The sequence below is a fragment of the Octopus sinensis genome, linkage group LG4, assembly GCF_006345805.1.
Source record: "Octopus sinensis linkage group LG4, ASM634580v1, whole genome shotgun sequence".
Lineage (NCBI taxonomy): Eukaryota > Metazoa > Mollusca > Cephalopoda > Octopoda > Octopodidae > Octopus > Octopus sinensis.
In genome coordinates, this window is record NC_043000.1 from 46,776,415 (window position 1) to 46,782,846 (window position 6,432).

The following is a 6,432-nucleotide window of genomic DNA, read 5'->3' on the forward strand; positions in this document are numbered from 1 at the left end:
AATATTCGAGACACATTTGGAACATTGTGCTGTTGGGAAAATTGAAATATGACAGATGTAGTCAGACTTCGTCTCATAGCCAACAGTCAAGTATCAATGAATCAATGTATCAATGAAGTAAAACTCATGTTTTACAATCTTGTGAGTTTTGGATATCAGAAGCAGCAACAGAGAAACTATAACTGACCAATGATCTTTCATGTTGTTGGCAGGAGATTTCATCTCATATCTTGTGCTTTTGTGGAATAATATTCCCAACAGCAATAACAACATAGTCTTTCTTTATGTTTTAAGCATCTTGGGTTGTGTATATTATGTAAGGCAAAATACTTGTGTCACATATATAGAACAAAAGCACATTTTTGAAAACCAATAACATTAATCACAGACTACTTCTTTGGATTGCATCTCTTGGGTTGTGAATGCACAGCTAAGTCTGTATGTGTGTGTGTGTCTGTTTGTGTATGTGTGTGCATGTGGGAATAAGTGTATGTGTGTGAGTGTGTGTGTATGTTTGAGTGAATCTATTTTCAATTGTGTGTGGATGTGTGTCTGATTGTAAAATTGTACATGATGTATGAATGTTTGTATGTGAATGTGTGAGTGAGTGTATGTGTGTATGCCTTCATCATCATAAATATTTGAAAGTGCAGCTGTACATGTGTGTGTCTGTGCCTGTGTTTCTCTGTGTGTGTGTGTGTGTGTGTGTCTGAGTGTCTACACGTGCACATACATAACACAGAGAGAAACATTGTGAATGAGGGTGTGTATAGGTCTGTAAGAGAGTCAAACACGTGCACATACATAACACAAAGAGAAACATTGTGAATGAGGGCGTGTATAGGTCTGTAAGAGAGTCAAACAGACAGAGACAAAAAGATGAAATACTATACATGAAAGTCTGCATGTGTATGTATATAAGTGTATTGTTGTATGAAGCAAGCATTTGCATGTGTGTCTTATGCAAGTTTCTTCCTATTAACTGTTGGCATATATGTGTCTATTGTTTTGTGTGTTAGACTTCATTCACCAACAGATTTAACACTACCAAATGGCCCTATTGTGCATTTTGTGGAGCCCATGTACTTGCAAAAATTCACAGCATATCTTTCTTCCGAAAATAAGTAGCAAATTTTGTGATTCATTTTAACCCTTTCGTTACTGTATTTATTTTGAGATGCTCTGTGTTTCTTTCAATTATTTTAAATATAACAAAGAATTAGTAAAATAACTTAGTTATCATTAAGCTAGTATTAGGAATATATATTGCGACTAAGGTTTGGTGGTATATTTTGATGCAAAACTTATGAAAACAAGACATTTGTACTACAGAGCCAGAGCCGGTTTTGGCCAGGTTGGTAACGAAAAGGTTACCTTACTTAGGGGATGGTTTTCTGGTTTCTACAGTGTGCATATTCCCCACGTGGATGGGATGCTGGTCCATCAGTGGATTACACATTTTTGCCAGCTGAGTGGACTGGCGCAATGTGAAATGAAGTGTTTGGCTCAAGAACACATCGCATTGCCCGGTTCATGTATTGAAACCACAATCTTATGATCATGACTCCAACACCCTAACCACTAAGCCACATGTTTCCACCATTGCTTTGAAGGGTTTAGTTGAATAAATTGACTCCAGTACTTATTTTTAAAAATCGGTAATTATTCTATTGGTTCCTTTTGATGAACTACTAAGTTATGGGCAGTGATGGGGGCATAAACAAACCAACACCAGTTGTCAAGTGGTGACAGAGAGACAAACAAGCACACACACAGACACACAGACACACAGACACAGACACAGACACACACACACACACACACACCACACACACACACATACACACACACACATTTGACAGACTTCTTTCAGTTTCCATTTACCAAATCCACTTACATGGCCTTGGTTAGCTCAGGGCTATAGCAGAAGACACTTGCTCAAGATGCCCTGCAGTGAAACTGAACCCAGAATCATGTGATTGGGAAGCAAGCTCCTTTACATGCAGCCATGCCTGTATATATAAATGTCAATACTTAAAAACTCGACTCTGTCAGTGTCGAATCACCATAGGTGCACCTAAGAGGTTCCTCTCCAGGGTACAAGTCTGGGCAGAACACACAACCTAGGGTGGTTTTTAAGGAAGACCAGCTGTTGCCCATGCATACCAGCCTCCCCTCTCCATGCCATCGATGCTATCCAAGGGAAACACAAAGGCCGATACAGCTTGGCACCAGTGACGTCACAACTCGTTTCTACAGTTGAGTGAACTGGAGCAACATGAAATAAAGTGTCTTGCTCAAGAACACAACACGCAGCCTGGTCCAAGAATTGAAATCACAACCTCGTGATCATAAGCTTTGATGCTCTAACCACTGAGCTATGCACCTTCACAAATGTCAATAATATTTATTATACATTTCGCCATGAGGCCAGCAATGTGGTGGGAGAGGTTAAGTCAATTACTTCAACCTCTGTGCTCAACTGGTACTTATTATGGATGAAAAGCAAAGTGGACATCAATGAACTTTGAACACAGAATGTAAAGACAGAGCAAAAGCTGCTAAGTATTTTGCCTGGCATGTTAAAGATTCTGCCACCTCACCACTTTATAATTATTATACATATGAACTTTCATTATATAGGCACAAATGTGGCTAAGTGGTAAAAATTTTCTTCCCAACTATCAGGTCATCCCATAAGTTCTGTCTGATTTCACCTTTTTAAAAATTGAATGAAATTTAATAGTATTTTAGAATATTTAATGGAATTAAAAATTATTTTTATGCATTTGTGTACATTTAAACTCATCAAATATTATTTTACAGAATTAAAGAATTAAAATTTCTTTGATTAAAACCCTTTCCAACATGAAAGTATACAAAGGGCATTTGAGGCACATAATGTTTTATGAGTACAAAAAAGGAAACTCTGCAGTAGAAGCGTCTCGAAACATATACTCAGTTTATGGGAAAGAATCCTTGAATGAAAGAACTTGCATAGATGGTTTGCAAAATCCTGACGTGGAAATTTCAGCCTTGAAGATGAAGATTGAACAGGATGTCCAGTTGAGTTTGATGATAAGCTCCTTGAGGCATTACTTGAAGAAAATCCTACATTATCAGTTGAAGAATTGGCAATAAAACTAGTTCAAACCATACAATTGTTCATCGTCATCTTCAACAACTTGGAAAATGGGTGCCTCATGAATTGTCCGAAAGCAACTGCAAATCCTGAGTTGAGATCTGCTCTTCTCTCCATTCTTGCAAACTCATTTCACTCATTTTGGATAGACATGCGACTGGTGATGAAAAATGGATTTTTCTATCAAAATGTTAAATGTCATAAACAGTGGCTTAGTAAAAGGGAAAAAGCTCAACCACAACCAAGAAGGATACTTCATGGGAAAAAGGTTCTTCTCTCTATCTGGTGGGATTGCAAAGGAGTAATTCACTTTGAAATTGTTACCACTTAATGCAGCAATCAAATGCCCAAATCTACTGTCAGCAATTAAAGCATTTGAACCAAGCTTTGAAGAAAAAAAGACCCACTTTAGTGAATCAAAAAGTGGTGATGTTTCATCAGGACAATGCACAACTCCACACTGCAAAGATCAGATCACATCACAGAAGATCAAAGAGGCTGGTTGTGAAAAAATTCATCATCCACCTTATTCTCCCAAACTTGCTCCTTCAGATTACCATTTGTTTCATAGTTTACCATTTGTTTCATAGTTTACCGAATCATTTGGAGGACATAACTTTTGCAATCCAGGAGGAGGTTGAAACTGACATTTCAGAGTTCTTCACATTGAAACCAAAGGATTTTTACATTGATAAGATTAAAAAGCTTGTGAATAGATGGAAGGAAGTCATAGATGATCAGGGAAAGTACATTGATGATTAAATTTCAACATTTGATCACTTGTTTCCTTTATTCAAAATTTGAACAGAACTTATGGGTTGACCTGTTAGGTGGTTCTACATTCAATCCCACTGTGTGTGACCTTGGGTAAGTGACTTCTACTATAGCCTATGGCTGACCAAAGCCTTGATTTGAAAAGCAGAAGCTGAATAAAACCTGTCAGATGTATGTGTGTATGTGTATATATATGTGTATGTGTGTGTATGTTTATATATATATATATATATATATATATATATATATATATATATATATATATTATATATACATATATATATATATTATATATATATATATATATATATATATATATATATATAATATATATATATATATATATTATATATATATATATATATATACATATATATATATATATATATACATATATATATATATATATATATATAAACACACATAGTTCATAGATGAGAACCAGATATTCTCTGTAAAAATACACTTAGTAGTGCTCAAAAGGTTTAAACTTGGGCAAGTAGAGGAGTTAATGTACAAATAACCCAGTTAGGCAGGTCGATATACAAAGAATGTTAAATATATGAAATACAAAAAATGTATATGTGCTTACATACAAAAAGGTCCGACTTATACAAAATAAAAATAATACCAAGATGGAATGATTTGGGGGAGACCTAAGTGTATTAGAGAGTGTGTGTGTGTTCGTGTGTGAGTGTGTTTGTGTATGTGTGTGTGTTTGTGTGTGTGTATGTTTGTGTGTGTATGTATGTGTGCATGTCTGTGCACACGTGTGTATATGCATTTGTGGGTGTGTGTGTATGTGTGTGTGTGTGTGTGTGCATGCACATGTGTCTTTGCATCCGTTTGTGGCTCATCACTGCTTGACAACTGGTGTTGAAATGTTTATGTCCCCAAAACTTAGCAGTTTGTCAAAGGAGACCGACAGAATAAGTACCAGACTTACAAAAAAAAGAAAAAAATTGGTACTTACTAGGAGCAATTCATTTGACTAAAGATCCTGCAAAGTGTTGCCTCAGCATCGCCACAGTCTAATGACTAAAACATGTAAGAAAAAAGGATAATAAAAGATAGAAGAAAAGGATGGTAACTTTTGAAAAGGGATGATATATTACAATTTAATTCAATTCTTGACATGTCATTATTTTTTGCATCTAACTTTAATCACTTTTAGTTAATCAATCAAAATCTGGATTTTGAATTATTTTAAGAGTTAAACTCATTGAATTTTTTTTTTTATTTTTGTAATGTATAAGGTTTTCTCAACCTGAAATTATATATCACTAGCAGTATCGCCCAGCGTTGCTCGGGTTTGTAAGGGAAATAACTATATAAGCATTTTTAGAGAGTTACTTCCCTTATAGATGCCAATTCGGGCTTTCTTAGCCATTTCTGTTTTGGTGTCTTCAGGCCATGAAGTCGTTGTTCTAAAAGAACGCTGGTCTCCTTGACAATGCATTACGACGTTGATTTCTTTACACTCCCTTCCCCACAGCTTCACGAGGGAGGGAAAGGGGAGAAGCAAACAGGTGCAGCTGTGAGCATGGACGCCAACTCCGCCGCCATTGACACACGAAAGATTATGCATTAAAATGGAATAAAAAATGATGTTAAATTATTTTTAAAATCGTAGACTCATCAGTGACGCGCGCTAATAGCCAGACGGGCTCGATATGAATCACGACTATAAGATACTCGAATTTGGTTAAACTGCACCGCAAAATGTGGGAGGAGTTAGGAATCTAAATCGAAGGGGACAGACACTCACACAACTAGAGTTTTATATATATAGATATAAAGATATGTCAGCTCTTAAAATTTATATATAAAGTTATATAATTTCTAAATAACGTTTACAGGACAATTAATATCTAGGTACTATACTGTAACTAAGGATCCAAATATATTTTTTAAATTGCACAAAGTTTTATTGATTTGAAGAATATAGTACTAAAAAAAGTATTATTGAAATTCATAAAATAAAAAAACCCTTCATCGTTTGAAATTCACCTAGAAAGTTATATAAATCAAAATAATAATTAATTTGCAAATCAGATATTTTCTCCACCCATTTACTAATTACAGCTCAGATTTATATTTACATTTTCTATCAATCAACTAATGAAACTTTATTTTTTGCAAAAAAATGTAACACGTGTTTTAATGCATACATCCTTAGAACAAAACCGCTTCATATTCATTACTGTGCAATTAACTCTTAATTCATACTTTTCATCGTATCAAATTTTTCTTAATTAAAATAAAAAATAAAAATCTGTTCCTAAGTAATAGCTAACTGTCATTTGTATGGAAAACATTCCATAATTTTTTCTTACTAATTCTGATGAATTTATTCTTTGATGTTGATAATGCAATATCTGTCTATCATGCTCTCTGTCTGTCTGTCTGTCTGTCTGTCTGTCTGTCTGTCTCTCTCTCTCTCTTGATATATATATATATATATATATATGTGTGTGTGTGTGTGTATACATATATTTGTATGTATATTTATATGT